The sequence below is a fragment of the Mustela putorius genome, unplaced genomic scaffold (assembly GCF_011764305.1).
Source record: "Mustela putorius furo isolate JIRA1106 unplaced genomic scaffold, ASM1176430v1.1 tig00003845_pilon_pilon_pilon, whole genome shotgun sequence".
Lineage (NCBI taxonomy): Eukaryota > Metazoa > Chordata > Mammalia > Carnivora > Mustelidae > Mustela > Mustela putorius.
Genome location: NW_025421998.1, coordinates 22023999 through 22040803, shown reverse-complemented (window position 1 = coordinate 22040803; position 16805 = coordinate 22023999). Strand labels below are relative to the sequence as shown.

Genomic DNA, 16805 nt, shown 5'->3' with positions numbered 1-16805 from the left:
ATCACTCTACCATAAGAACAAGAAAATACCTGTTTTGAATTAACACAAGGACTACAAGTTTTATTTTAAAATAAAGGTGGGGGGAGGAATGCCTGCATGGCTCAGTCAGTTAAGTAAGTGTCTGCCTTATCATTATCCCAGGGTCCTGGGATTGAGCCCCACATGGGGCTCCCTGCTCAGCAGGGGAGTCTGCTTCTCCCTCTCCCCCCTCCCTGCTCATGCTCTCTCTCTCTCACCCTCTAACAAATGAAATCTTTTTTAAAAAATTAAAAATGAAAGTAAATAATTAAAAAAATAAAAATAAAAAGGGGGTCAGGGGACAGAGGAAAAACAGATACAAACAGACCCATTATAGAGTTTGAACCTACAGGAGCAGAAGGAATATAAGAATGGAGAAAAGGAAATGGAATAAATGACTAAGTCATTATGAACCAGAACAAACTATAAATTACATGTGTGGAAAAATACACATGTGCTAAAGATATACACTGTATGTAAAAGTTAAGATATAAAAAAGAAAACTGATTAAAATAACTTCAAATAAGATATAAAAGGGATTTTTCTATAATAATATAATATTCTATTTATTTAGCAATATATTTCTACTGAGCACTTACATGCAAAAGATAAAAATAAATAATAGTGGCGTACTAAAGAGTGTTACAATCAACAATATCATTAGATTCCTACTGCTGGTAAAGCTATGCAAAATCAGTTCTTAAAAACAAATAATTGTTTTCATTTGGTTATAATAAAATTTACTAGTATTCACCTGTACTAAAGTCATTATAATACAGAGATGAAAGCATACACACACAAATATTAGGTGAATCACTTCAGTAAGGAGAAAGTCAAACTTATAAAAAGCATTGTTAGAGAATCCTTTTAAGAGATTTCTTTAATTTTTAAATTTTTTTAGAGAGAGAGGGAGGGGGAGAATAAGAGAGGGACACAGAGGAAGAATGAGACTCTTAAGCAGGCTCCACGCCCAGCATGGAGCCTGACTGGGGGTTAGATCTCACAACCCTGAGATCATGACCTGAAATGAAATCAAGAGACAGACTTGCTGAACCAAATGAGCCACCCAGGCACCCTTAAGAGATTCATAATACAACAAAAATCCATTTATCTCGAATCTTACGAATTCATAGTTTTAAATAACAGAAGACTGCCACTATTTTTTAATTGTTCTAATAACTTTCAAAAATGTATTATATACTTCCCTGTTTAAAAAATCTAAGAAATATATTCTTTTCATTGTGACAAATATTTAAACTCATTATCATACTCATATTGATGAATACAAAAACAAGACAAAATTTACCTGTTTAAAACTAAAAAACAGTATTTGAGTATCATTTAATTTTTATTTTCTCAGGTATCATTTATCATTCCACGTATGAGAGGTGACATCTGTAACTTCTGGCATCACCAACAAACAGGCTCATTCTCATCACTCTGTGCTACAAAATCAAACCAGGCCCATTAATACTATCCTGTATAATACAGTAGGCAGGTTATATCTAGCCTTATTACAGCAAATTTCACATTGTATTCTTTCTGCTATAAATGTATCTTTCTCCTTATAAGCATTGTATCATATATGTTTTTTTTGTTTTGTTTTGTTTTTAAAGATTTTATTTATTTATTTGGCAGACAGAGATCACAAGTAGATGGAGAGGCAGGCAGAGAGAGAGAGAGAGAAAGAGAGAAGCAGGTTCCCTGCTGAGCAGAGAGTGTGATGCGGGACTCGATCCCAGAACCCTGAGATCATGACCTGAGGCTTAACCACTGAGCCACCCAAGCACACCTCATATATGTTTTTTAAGTAGAGCCTTTTTTTAAGCCTTTACCTCAATGTTTGAGTCATGAAACAGAGCCTGTGACATAGTAAGAAATTATTGTGTTATTTTCTTCAGTACATCATGACTTTCTTTTCTTTTATGTGCTCTACATTGATCTTTGTTAATTCTTCCTTCCTTTCCTTATCATACCATAGCAAGGAAGTAAATTCTTAGTCCTTACAGCCTTTCAGGAGCAGTTCCTCAAATTTGTATTTCCCTTTTCTAACTGCCCTGGTTGCTTTTAACAAAAAATCCTAAGATTTAATGAAACCACTCCTCCAAAAACATTAGGGATCCACAATTTTATTGTGTGTAAAGTCTCAATAATAAAAACAATAATTTTCCTTAAAAGACCATGTGGTAGGGGTGCCTGGGTGGCTCAGTGGGCTGAAGCCTCTGCCTTCGGCTCGGGTCATGATCTCAGGATCCTGGGATCGAGCCCCACATCGGGCGCTCTGCTCGGCAGGGAGCCTGCTTCCTCCTCTCTCTCTCTCTGCCTGCCTCTCTGCCTACTTGTGATCTCTGTCTGTCAAATAAATTTAAAAAATTAACTTAAAAAAAAAAAGACCATGTGGTAATTTCTTTTTTATATAGATCTCTTTTTATAGGAAAAATTCTTACAGCATAGTATTTTTTTTTTTAAATAGAAAAAAATATTAGAAAAAATAACACTGCAGGAGAGCCTAAGTGTATCAGTTGGTTCAGCAATTGACTCTATATTTTGGCTCAAGTCCTGGTCTCAGAATCTTGAGAGGGAGCCCTGCTTCCTGCTCCATGCCAGCAGGAAGCCTGCTTGGAATTTTCTCTTCTTCTCCCTACCCCCTAGGAGCATGGGTATTCAAGTGCTTTTCCTCTCTAGTAAATAAATGAAGCTTAAAAAAAAGGTGCAAAGGACATAAGGTGCAAAGGACATAAGGTGCAAAGGACATAAAAAGGTGCAAAGGACATAAAACAAATTCCAAAAACTCTTAATGTCAAATTAACATAAAAAAAAAAAAAGCTCAATCTGGAGCGCCTGGGTGGCTCAGCCGCTTAAGCATCTACCTTCAACTCAGGTCAGGACCCCAGAGTCCCAGCATCAAGCCCCCTCACCCCCCATCGGGCTTCCTGCTCAGTGGGGACTCTGCTTCTCCCTCTCCCAAGCCCCTCTCATGCTCTCTCTTTCTCTCAAAACCATAATTTTTTTTTTTTTAAAGTTCAATCTGGGGCGCCTGGGTGGCTCAGTGGGTTAAAGCCTCTGCCTTCAGCTCAGGTCATGGTCCCCGGGTCCTGGAATCGAGCCCCACATAGGGCTCTCTGCTTGGCGGGGAGCCTGCTTCCTCCTCTCTCTCTCTGCCTGCCTCTCTACCTATTTATGATCTCTGTCTGTCAAATAAATAAACAAAATCTTTAAAAAAAGAATCTTTAAAAAAAGTTCAACCTTGCACCTGGTGCCTGGGTGGCTCAGACTTGATTTTGGCTCAGGTTATGATCTCAGAGTCAACAGATGGAGCCCTGTGACAGGCTCCGTTCTAGGCATGGAGCCTGTGTGAGAGTCTCTCTCTCCCTTTCCCTCTTCCCCTTCTCTGAAAAACAAAAACAAAACAAAAGCCCAATCATTCTTATGATCCCAGAAATCCACTGCTAGTATTTAATAAAAAGGAAGTAACAACCCAGCACAAACATACATGTACAGGAGTCCTCATCTCATATTATTTACAATTACAAAAAACTGTAAATAACTTAAAGGCTTAATAAAGGGAGACTGATTAAATAAATTTGGGTATATTCATTAATGGGAAAATACAAAGCCATTAAAAATCATGACTGGGGACGCCTGGGTGGCTCAGGGGGTTAAGGCCTCTGCCTTTGGCTCGGGTCATGATCCCGGGGTCCTGGGATCGAGCCCCGCTTCGGGTTCTCTGCTCAGCAGGGAGCCTTCTTCCCCCACCTCTCTCTGCCTACCTCTCTGCCTGCTTGTGATCTCTCTCTGTCAAATAAATAAAATCTTTAAAAAAAAAAATTCATGACTGAATAATAGTTAATATCATGAAGTGGGGACAATGTTCATGAAATGTTAGAAGAAAATGGCAATTTAACATATATAAATGTAAATCTATAAAATGATCCCACATCTGTCATGTACACAGATCTAAGTACATGCAAACATATACACATATATATCTGTTGTATACACACCACACACAGGAGTCTTAAAACAATCGAAATCATTTAAAAATTTATATAAAAAATAGTTGGACTTCCCAGTCTTCCTACCCTTGTCACAGAGAGTCAAGTAATCACTCAATCTCACTCCTTAAGGCAGAACATCCACTTTTCCTTTTCAGGAGAAAAGGAACAGGCTTGAAACTCAGGTACCCCAGGTAAGGCAAAGGGTGGAGATAAAAACAAGCTGACTGTACTTCTCTAAGTGCTTAAACTGAATTGAATTAGGAAAAAAGAACTTTTAGAATTTAAAAATAAAATAGCAAAACTGAAAAGCTCAAAAGTTAGAAGATAAAGTTGAGATAATCTTCCAGAAGAAGAACAACAAGACAAAGAAGTGGAAAACAGCAGAAAATAAGGTGACCTCAAGGACCAGATTCCCAAAAGATTCAGGAGATCCAATATCAAATTAACTGAAATTTCAGAAAAGGAAAACAGAATTTTATAGGGAAAAAAAAATACCAAAATAAATAAATAAAAGAAATTTTCCCAGAAAAGATCAGACACCCAAAATGATGATTCCATTAAGGGATGAGCACAAAGAATGGAATTCACAGTGGTAGCCCCCCTTCTCACACACACATACCAGGTACACCAGGGATAAAGAAAAGATCCTAAAAGTCTCCTAAGGAATTAAAACAACACAAAAGAAAACCAGATCACATACAAAAGATCAGGTAATAGTGTGGAACTCTTGAATATGACAGTAGATGCTAGAAAGCAATACAACAAACAAGTGCCTCCAGAATGCTTTTTAACTTGGAATTTTTTTCTTTTTCTTTTTTTTTTTTAAAGATAGATTTATTTATTTATTTGACAGAGAGAGAGAGATCACAAGTAGGCAGAGAGGCAGGCAGAGAGAGAGAGGAAGGGAAGCAGGCTCCCTGCTGAGCAGAGAGTCCGACGTGGAACTTGATCCCAGGACCCCGAGATCATGACCCGAGCCAAACCCACTGAGCCACCCAGGCGCCCTTAACTTAGAATTTTTAACTTAGCATTCTTTCATCTGCCAAATTATCAATCAAATATGAGGGAAGACATGATCAGACAAGCAAAAATTCAAACATTTTTACCACACATGCATCCCCCTTTAGGATATGTTCAAGTAAATGAAGGAGTAAACAAAGGAAGAAGAAGGCATGAGACCAAGGAAATAGGAGACTGAGCACAGGTGGGCACACAAGGAACTATCCATATATGTGCTGCCGAAGGGAGCACACAAGGAACTATCCGTATGAAAGCTGTGCAGCTGGCTTAAAGGGCAGCCAGTTCAGACTGAAGGACAGCAAGAGAGCACTGCAGAAAGTACCTCCAGGAATAAAGAGGAATTATCACACAACAAAAAGAACAGGACAGAAAATGAATATGCAACAGATATAAACAGATCTTGCTTGACTTACAAAGGGATTTCATCTCAGTAAACCCATTCATTGTAAATTCAAAGTAACATTAACTCAAAAATGCATTTAATACACCTAACTTACTAAATGGGCTCAGAGCACTTACATTAGCATACAGTTGGACAAAATCATCCAACACAAAGACTATTAAAAGTGTTGAGTATCTTAAGTAATTTTTGAATATTTTACTAAAACTGAAAAACAAAACCGTTTTATGGAGAATGAATAGTTATAAATGTTTGGGTTGTTGACTCTTGTGATCCCATGGTTGACTGGCATTATGGCTCACTGCCCCACCCAGCATCACCAGAAAATATCCTACAACATATTGCTAATTCAAAAAGCACAGTTCAATTCAAAAGTATGATTTCTAACTGAATTGCGTCACTTTCCCACTATACTCAAGTCAAAAAATTGTAAGTCATTGTAAGGTGGGGACCATCTGTGTGTAAAGAGAGGTAATTTTTAAGTATTATGAAAACCCAGAAGGCTATACAGAAAAGGATCTCTGATCTGCACTCAAAAGTATTTGCCAAGTCATAATTAACACTGATTATTATGTTACAACTAAGTTTTATGAAATTACTGGATAAAAAAGAAGCTAGGTTATAAAAATGCTAAATTATTTTTAATCTTAACAAGAATGCAATATATGCCTAAAACTTTTAATCAAAAATCAAAAGGCTGTATGAACACTTTATTCAGAAATTTGGAATTAAGAGATGAGAACTAAAAGAGTTAACAGCTGGTGGCTAGGGCAGGGAATGGAAACAGGGCCATTTCTCATTATAAACCTTTCAGTACTACTTGATTTTTTTTTTAAGATTTATTTTATTTATTTGAGAGAGAAAGAGCGTGTGCACATGTGTGCAACTCGGGGGAGGGGCAGAGGAAGAGACTTTTCAAGGGGACTCCCTGCAGCGAGGGGGGGGGGCCTTAATCCCAGGACCCTTGAGATCATGACCTGAGCCAAAACGAAGAGTTGGACACTTAACTACCTGAGCCAGCCAAGCAACCCTTGATTTTTTTTTTTTTTAGTAAAATTTATTCTTGGGGCGCCTGGGTGGCTCAGTGGTTTGGGCTGCTGCCTTCGGCTCGGGTCATGATCTCAGGGTCCTGGGATCGAGCCCCGCATCGGGCTCTCTGCTCCGCAGGAAGCCTGCTTCCCTCTCTCTCTCTCTGCCTGCCTCTCTGCCTACTTGTGATCTCTGTCTGTCAAATAAATAAATAAAATCTTAAAAAAAAAATTTATTCTTAAAGTCATGGCCTTCCTCTCAAAAACCAGTAGCCCAATTCTAATCATGAGAAAAACATAAAACAAATCCCAATTGAGGAACATTTTACAAAATGCCTGATCAGTACTCCTCAAACTATCAAGGTAATCAAAAGCAAGAAAAGTTTGAGGAAACTGCCATAGTCAAGAAAAGCCTAGGTAGACATGATGACCAAATGTAATACAGTATCTTGGGTGGGATTCCTTGAACAGAAAAATGACACTAAGAAAACCTGTATTAAGTCTTTAGTTAATGATATTGTATCAATACTGATTAACTATGACAAATGTACAATACAAATGTGAAATTTTAGTAAGAGAAAGTACAAGATACAAAAAGAAAAAGTACACAATACATGGGCACTCTGTACTCTGTAATTTTTCTTAAATTTAAAACTATTCTAAAATTAAGGAATTACTAAAAATTATATTTATAAAAATGTATAAAGGCAAAACTTAAAAGAAAGAAATACAATGCTTAATTCAGCAGCACATACACAAAAATTGGAATTGGAACCATACAGAGAAGATTAGCATGGCCCCTGAGCAAGAAAGACATGCAAATTCATGAAGCCTTCCATATTTATGGAACAGATGGTGGCTGCACTTGTGCTGAGCACAGCATATGTATAAACTGTCAAATCACTATTTGGTATACCTGAGGCCAATGTGCTACTGTGTGTCAACCACAGTCAAATAAATAAATAAATAAGAAATACATACAGACAGTTTGTGTGCATGAGGCTAATGTGGCACTGTGTGTCAACTATACATACATACATAAGTAACACAGACACACACAGTTTGTGTATATATGTGTATAAATTTCACTTTATGTAATGGACAGAGCTCCAAGACACACTGTTAAGTAAAATAAGCAAGTTCTAAAAAAATGCACATAGCATATTTAGATTTTTAAAAATAGGCTACATATTCTTTTCTGTGTGTACATATATTTATGTATATATGTAAATGCACAGGAAAAAGTCTGGAAGGGAGAACACAAAACACCTACCAGAGTTTACTCCTGTAGAAGGAATAAAAGGAAGTCCTGATTTTTATTTCCTTTACTTCTAAATTATTTATTCTTATTATTAATTATAATCTCTATGACAGAAAGGGATTCATATTTATTGCTTATGTAATTGTTAGCCTACATCTCTTTCCTGAAAGAATGGATAATTATGTTCAGACAAGTATTTTTCAAAGATTTATCTTTAAATAAATCACAATGTCCATCAGAAAACGAAGAAAAAAGCACTTCAAAATATAACAATGAATTAATATATAACCTAATACACACACACACAAGAAAATACTCTTAATTTTTACAAAGTACTCCCTTTGTTAAAATTGTTTAAGTGCATTTCTACCTCACTTTATATACATTATCTCAAGATCATGCTATAGTTAGTAAAAAGAACAAAAGGAGAAAATATGATATAATTATATATGTATTCTGAATATGTACATAATACATACAATGTTTGTTAGACTTAAGAGATTTTAAGGAAAAGACAGAAATCCCATACTATACCACGACTCATTAAACCAAAAATTTTTGTACAGAAAAGGATCCTTATACAGGTTCATTAGAATTTTTTTTTTTTAAAGACGTGTCATGGGGGGCCTGGCTGGCTCAGTCAGTAAAGCAACTCTCGATCTCAGGGTCATGAGTTCAAGCCCCACATTGGGCGAAGAGCTTACACAAAAAATAGTAATAAAAAAAGTGTCATAAAAATCCACACTTACCTCTTAAGAAGTATTGGTAGAATTTCCTACTAAAGCTTTCAGCCACAATATATTTTTGCAGCACAAACCTCAAACAGACTTTATGCTATCACATTTTTGCCTGCTTTGGGTATGTGCCATGATTCACACTGTAATAATGCCGTCTATGAAATCAGTTAGTCTAAGCTGATCTTAGACACAACACTGATCTTCCTGGTCACCCTCCCCCAACAGGAGTAGGTATAGCTACAAACAGAATTTAAAACAAGCAGGAAAGAGGAGAAGATGAGAAATAATACAGAACTGAAGTGGGGAGGTAAAAGGAAAGTAACATTACAAAAATGGAAAGGAAAAAATTAAAGATAAAGTAAAAAGAGGATTAATGCCTTCTCAGCCTTTTTTTAAAGATTTTATTTATTCTTCTGGTATACAAATATTTAATGAGAATATTTAATTATCTGATCAAATCATTGAGCCATTCTACGTATGATATAGAAGCACTGTTTAGAACACTTGTTTTTGGGGCGCCTGGGTGGCTCAGTGGGTTAGGCCGCTGCCTTCGGCTCAGGTTATGATCTCAGGGTCCTGGGATCGAGTCCCGCATCAGGCTCTCTGCTCAGCGGGGAGCCTGCTTCCCTTCCTCTCTCTCTCTGCCTGCCTCTCTGCCTACTTGTGATCTCTCCCTCTCTCTCTCTGTCAAATAAATAAATAAATCTTTAAAAAAAAAAAAAAGAACACTCGTTTTTAAAAAGACTTGCTTTAAGGCTATGTTGTCAGCACCCATTTATTTTTTCCATCTTTTTTATTTAATTCAAATAACCAACATATAATGAATTATTGGTTTCAGAAGTAGAGCTCAGTGCACATTCATCAGTCTTATAATACCAGTGCTCATTATATCATATGCCCTCCTTACTGTCCATCACCCAGTAACCACATTCTCACACTCACCTCCCCTCCAGCTACCCTCAGTCAGTTTCCTATGACTGAGTCTCTTATGGTTTATTTCAATCTCTGGTTTCATCCTGTTTTATTTTTTCCTCTCTTCCCCTATAATGCTTTGTTTTGTTTCTTAAATTCCACATGTGAGTGTCATATGATAACTGTCTTCTCTGATTGACATATTTCACTTAACAGCCTTTTTTTTATTAGTCCTCACTGCAAAAGACATCACTAGTGTCTTACTCAAAACTTCTCCTAAGGTCAATGGCACTGCACTATCCTGACGACACCATAACTCAGGATCCTATCATAAAAACCTGCACATTCTCCTTAGGATTTTATCTTAGGTGTACTTCTTTCTTCATTCTCTATACTTGTCTAAAAATGAATTCCCAAGATTTAAACTGTTAACCATTAGGCAAATGAATCCCCAAACTAGTATCTCAACCCAGCCGCTTGGCCAAACTTCACCACGTCATCTCCATAGGAGATATTTAACATCCTGGGGCACCTGGCTACCTCAGTCAGCAGAGCCTGCAACTCTTGATCTCTAGGTAGTGAGTTCAAGCCCCACACTGGGTACAGAAATGACTTAAAAAATTAAAAAACTGGAGAGGCAAGATGGCAGAGGAGTAGCAGACTAAAATGACATCAAGTTGCAGGAGTTCAGCTAGATAGTTATCATTCTCAATGGGGACAAACTGAGAGCTTTTCCCCTAAGGTCAGGAACATGACAAACAAAGTACTAGAAGTCCTAGCCTCAGCAATCAGACAACAAAAATAAATTAAAGGCATCCAAATCGGCAAAGAAGATGTCAAACTCTCACTCTCTGCAGATGATATGATACTTTATGTGAAAAACCCAAAAGACTCCACTCCAAATCTGCTCGAACTTGTACAGGAATTCAGTAAAGTGTCAGAATATAAAATCAATTCACAGATATCAGTTGCATTTCTCTACACCAACAACAAGGCAGAAGAAAGAGAAATTAAGGAGTCGATCCCATTTACAACTACATCCAAAACAATAAGATACCTAGGAATAAACCTAACCAAAGAGGCAAAGAATTTGTACTCAGAAACTATAAAGTACTCATGAGAGAAACTGAGGAAGACACAATGAAATGGAAAAACGTTCCATGCTCAAGGACTGGAGGAACAAATACTGTGAAAATGTCTATGCTACCTAAAGCAATCTACACATTTAATGCAATCCCTTTCAAAATCCCATCAATTTTTTTTTCAAACAACTGGAACAAATAATTTTAAACTTTATATGGAACCAAAAAAGACCCCGAATAGCCAGAGGAATGTTGGAAAAGAAAGCCAAAGTTGGTGGCATCACAACTCCAAACTTCAAGCTCTATTACAAAGCTGTCATCATCAAGACAGTATGGTACTGGCACAAAAACAGACACATAGATCAATGGAACAGAACAGAGCTCAGAAATAGACCCTCAACTCCATGGTCCACTAATCTTCGACAAAGCAGGAAAGAATGTTCAATGGAAAAAAGATAGTCTCTTCAACAAATGGTATTGGGAAAGTTGGACAGCCACATTCAGAAAAATGAAACTGGACCATTTCCCTACACCACACACAAAAATAGACTCAAAATGGATAAAAGACCTCAATGTGAGACAGGAATCCATCAAAATCCTTGAGAAGAACACAGGTGGCAACCTCTTCGACCTTAGCCGCAGCAACTTCTTCCTAGAAACATCACCAAAGGTAAGGGATGCAAGGACAAAAATGAGCTACTGGCACTTCATGAAGACCAAAAGCTTTTGCACAGCAAAGGAAACAGTCAACAAAACCAAAAGACAACTGACAGAATGGGAGAAAATATTCACAAATGACTTATAAGATAAAGGGTTAGTATCCAAAATCTATAAAAAACTTATCAAACTCAACACCCAAAGAACAAATAATCCAATCAAAAAATGGGCAGAGGACATGAACAGACACATGAAAAAATGCTCAACATCACTCAGCATCAGAGAAATACAAATCAAAACCACAATGAGATACTACCTCACACCAGTCAGAATGGCTAAAATTAACAAGTCAGGAAATGACAGATGCTGGCGAGGATGCGGAGAAAGGGGAACCCTCCTACACTGTTGGTGGGAATGCAAGCTGGTGCAGACACTCTGGAAAATAGCATGGAGGTTCCTCAAAAAGTTGACAACAGAGCTACCCTACATCCCAGCAATCGCACTACTGGGTATTTACCCTAAAGACACAAATGTAGTGATCCTAAGGGGCACATGCACCTGAATGTTTATAGCAGCAAAATCCACAGTAGCCAAACTATGGAAAGAACCTAGGTGTCCATCCACAGATGAATGGATAAAGATGATGTGATATATATATATATATATATTACACACACACACACACACACACACACACACACACACAGAGGAATACTATGCAGCCATCAAAAGAAATGAAACCTTGCCATTTGCAACAACATGGATGGAACTAGAGGGTATTAGGCTGAGCGAAATAAGTCAATCAGAGAAAAACAATTATCATATGATCTCCCTGATATGAGGAATTTGAGAGGCAGAGTGGGAGGTCTGGGAGGTAGGGAAAGAAAAAATGAAACAAGATGAGACTGGGAGGGAGAAAATCCAAAAGAGACTCCTACTCTCACAAAACAAACCGAGGGTTGCTGGGGTAAGGGGGGTATGGAAAGGGTGGTTGGTTATGGACATTGGGGAGGGTATGTGAAATGGTGAGTGCTGTGAAGTGTGTAAGCCTGACTATTCACAGACCTGTGCCTCTGGGGCAAATAATACATTATATGTCAATAAAAATAATAAATAAATTTTTAAAGAATAAAAAATTTTAATTAAAAAATATTTAACACTAAAATTATCATCTTTCTTATATAAATAAGATTCAAGCCTTTCTTTTAATTCCATTAATATTCCCCAACATTCAAATTCAAAATTCTCAAAACCTTTATACTCTCCTCTTCAGTTTTTCCCTAACATTAAAGCACTTGCTTAGTTCAATCTACTGAAATATGTCCATCTTCCTTTCCCTTTCCACAACTATCATCATAATTGATTAATTCTCTTTTGAAAGAAGTGATCTTCCTACTTACTTTCTCTCCTCTCCACCAATCCCAGCAGTAGCCAAAAAATATTCCTTGAAATTATAGTTTATCATGTCACTCTCTTCCACTTTAAACAAATGAATACACCTTTTGTAAATAAAAAAGAAAATGCCCACACTATGCCATTCAAGAATCTGTATAGTGCAGACTCACACATGAATCATTTCTTCTACTATCCAACCATATATATATGTACACAAGATTCTAGATTTTTTTTATTCATTACTACTCAAGTCTTACTCCCTTTAGGTAGAAGGCCTATGCCCATCCCAACTCTTGCGGACCAAAATCCTATACATCCTGCAAGATTCAGCTGAATTTCAGCTTTTCATTAAGGACTCCTTGATCCCTACAACTAGAAATGACCACTGCTTCCTCCTCCCTCTCTTATGATTTGAATTCTGCTTCTCTGTGTACCTGTTCTAGTAGCAGCACTACTTCTAGCTCTTCTGCACCAAAACTTCCCCAGTAGGAAGTTGTATAATAAGGGCAGAATGACACAGAAATGGGTTCCAGAAACTTGGAAGGCTAAGAAGAAAATCATCCACACTTAGGGCAAATGCTAAAACGGTTAAAGGTCCTTATGGACTTAACTGTAAAAACTGCTCCGTGTTAAGAACCCTGAGATATGAGAGACCTGTGCAGTTCCAGTAACTAAGAACATTAAGGACTTGTGAACTGCTGAACTGAGGGAGCGTTATGGAGCTTCTGCTGCTTCTACTTGTAAAAATCGGGGGCTTATGCTAACTGATCTCTGATGAATCTTTCTCAGCTAGTATTTTATGATTCTTTCTTTCTGCTTTTCTTAAAGAAAGGGAAAAATTTAGTATGACTCCTACAGCAACAACGTCCTATGTTTTATACAATAATGCAAAAAATGTTTCTCCCTGAAGACATTATGAGATGTTCAAAAGTACAATACTTTCCTCTTTTACTATTCAGGAATAAGCAGGTTGCTCTGGCTAACATATTGAGACCAAAAAAAACCAAGGAAGAGAACATTGAAAATGATGTAGTTTAAGATAGCTGGGTATTAAGAAATTCTAAACATACTGTAATACACTGGAAATAACTCTGGCTTTGTAATTAGACATACTTAATTACCAGCTGCTCCTGCCACCAAGTGACACAAAACAAATTACTTATTAACTGTGTTGTGCCTCAGTATTCTCATCTGTCAAACATAGTAGCACTTATCTTTTAGATTTTTATGATTAAAGGCAACATGTGCATTATTTCCAACACTATGCCCAGTATATATATATTCATAGGCACTTATCATTATTAAATGGAAATAGTAGAATCACATTCAGAAATCATCTAGAAAAACACACATAGAGTGATAAAACAGTACAGTTACAGTAGCCACAAAAACACAGAATCACTAAAAGGAAAACAAAAAATAAAGATATATGTAGCTACATGAAAGCCAAGCTAGGCATAACAAGAAATAGTGGTCTGGGCTCCCTCTCCTACTGTAATCAAAAAGTTCAGGTCAGGCTTATTTCACTGACCTACCACAAAAGATCTGCCTCCAAAACAGAAGTACAATTAGTTTTCCTCCTCTCAAAATATTGTAAAAGCAAGACATAAAAGTACTGAGGCATTATACTCAGAATCTAGATCACAAACTTAAAACACTCTGGTCACTGAATTTTATACTACAGCTATTATATAAAATGTGATTCACACACAAAATGGGGCATTCTAGATCTCTAAAGTCAACATTATACAATTAGAGTATTTAATTACTATTATGCTCTATAATGCAAACAGTAAATCATACAGTTTTCAGTTAATAATAACAGCATATATAGGAACCACTACTCTTACTGTATACTCTTAATTATGTTTCTCATACGATGAATTAAAATTCTAAATTTTAAAAGGTTTTATATTAATATCATTAAATAATGTTCCTATAGGTGTTTTATCTATTTTCAATTTAGAATGTACTCTAAAAGAAATTTTATAAAACAAATATACCTATTATGTAATATATTACAAATTCTTATTTTAATTATTTTAATATAATTTGTAATACATTACAAATATTAATGCCTTAATGTGTGTACAGGGAGGAAATGATTCAGACTTCCAAAGCTAGGTTATAAGAAGCCTTGCTGTTTACACTGAGGTCTCTTGGAGTCCTAAGCTATCATGTAAGAAATGCAACTATCCTGATGAGATTATGTGGAAAGGCCCCAAGATGACACAGACAGAGAGGGGCTCAGCTTAGCATCTAGTTATCAGAGGGATGAGAAAACACCCAAGTGAGTAAAGCCATCTTGGGACCTACTAAAAAAGACCAGCCACCAACTGACCACCGCTGAGAAACCCAAGTCAATCCCGCATGAAGCAAAATCACCTAGTAAATCCTGCTGGAATTTCTGACACATAAAATCATCAAATGTAACAAAATGGTTGTATTTTAGGCCACGAAGTTTTAAGTTTGTTACACAGCAATAGATAATATATCCTTCACAAAGCCTTAGAGTCAATGAAGACATTGTTTGGGGTAAGTTATATATGTACAAAACTTGCACTGACTTCAGAACAGAATTTGTCTTATAAAACACACTGATATTTTAAAATCAGAAGCGAAGGGCTAGGATAAAGATGCTTAGCAATATATAATGTCAGAACTATAATCAAACATCTCAAAATTATTTTCTTCCTTTAGCTTTTACGGCATTGCATCACTGCTTTCCTATCAAGTTTCATGAATGTTACACTTCAAATAATGCTCTCTACCTAGAATTCCTTTTTTTGTTATTGTTTATATTTACTTATCTGACAGACAGAGATCACAAGTAGGCAGACAGGCGGGCAGAGAGAGAGAGAGAGCGGAGGAAGCAGGCTCCCCCACCAAGCAGAGGGACCAACGCGGGGCTCGATCCCAGAAACCTGGGATCACGACCGGAGCTGAAGGCAGAGGCTTTAACCCACTGAGCCACCCAGGTGCCCCTCCTTCATTTTTTTAAAGATCTTATGTATTTATTTGACAGAGAGAGAGAGAGAGAGAGAAAGTATGCACAAATGGGGGAGTGACAGGCAGAGGGTGAAGCAGGCTCCCCACTGAGTAAGGAGCCAGACAACCTGAACTGAAGGCAAACACTAACTGACTGAGCCACGCAGGAGTCCCAATTCCTTTATTTCTTTACTGAAATCCTACCATACTGTCCTTCAAAGGTTCTCTCAAACATCCCCTCCTCCCTCGTGCACCTCTTCTCCCTTTCTTAATATCTGCCTACTCCCATTTCCACTAGTCCCAATATTACTTCCCATCCGTCTTGTGGTGTTTAACTTATAGTATTAAATATTATAATTACTTTTTCTAGTATCCTGCTAGACTGCTTAAGGTTCTTTAAGGCAGAAACGTATTGTTGATTTTGTAATTTTTACTAAAACCTACCACAGCACCTAAGCACTAAAAATGTTTGTCAAGCTCAACAGTTATACTCTGCTAACAGAGATCTCAGATTTCAAAGACAAACAATGCTTGAAGTATCACAAGAAATTATTTCCTGAATATCACAAAGTACCTTATTGTGATTCAATTTGTTTCTTGGGGCCCCTGGTTGGCTCAGTCAGTAGACATGTGATTCTCAATCTCAGGGTCATTAGTTCAAGCCCCACACTGGGAATAGAGGCTACTTAAAAAAAAAGAAAGAAAGAAAGAAAGAAAGAAAGGAAGGAAGGAAGGAAAGAAAAGAAACCTGTTCCTGATTATGAAGAAATGAAAACCTTTCACTACTATATACTTACATACCCAATTATCAAGTATATGCAGAAAAAACAAAAGCTTTCTTATATACCCGTAATAATCTGGGGGGGGACTCCCCAAAATGAAACAAAATACCATAAGAAAACTCATAATCTATATTAAATATCGATAAATTTGGGGCACCTGGGTGGCTCAGTGGGTTAATGCCTCTGCCTTCAGCTCAGGTCATGATCCAGGGTCCTGGGATCGAGTCCCCATTGGGCTCTCTAGTCAGCAGGGAGCTTGCTCCCCCCCCCCCCCACCGCCTGCCTCTTTGCCTACTTGTGATCTTTGAGAAATAAACAAATAAAACCTTAGAGCCGCCCCCTTCCACAGGATCACGCTGAGCTAGTACCCGCGCCTGGAATCGGTTCGCAACCTCAGCTGCGCCTGCCACTGCCTCTGGAACAGCGAGCTTCGGGCTTTCGTGAAAATGTGTAAGCAGGATCCGAGCGTTCTGCACACCGAGGAAATGCGTTTCCCGCGGGAGTGGGTGGAGAGCATGGGGGGTAAA

At 37.4% G+C, this 16805-nt stretch overlaps 1 protein-coding gene and 1 non-coding gene across 2 annotated transcripts in view; one reads left to right on the top strand and one right to left on the bottom strand.

Moving 5' to 3' along the window:
* RSBN1L (round spermatid basic protein 1 like) overlaps nucleotides 1-16805 on the bottom strand; it is a 69363-nt gene that overhangs the window by 36380 nt on the left and 16178 nt on the right. The gene's annotated exons all lie outside the window — the stretch shown is intronic.
* LOC123387085 lies at nucleotides 7199-7309 on the top strand. Its single transcript, XR_006601448.1, has one exon. It is a non-coding gene; the product is annotated as a U6 spliceosomal RNA (small nuclear RNA).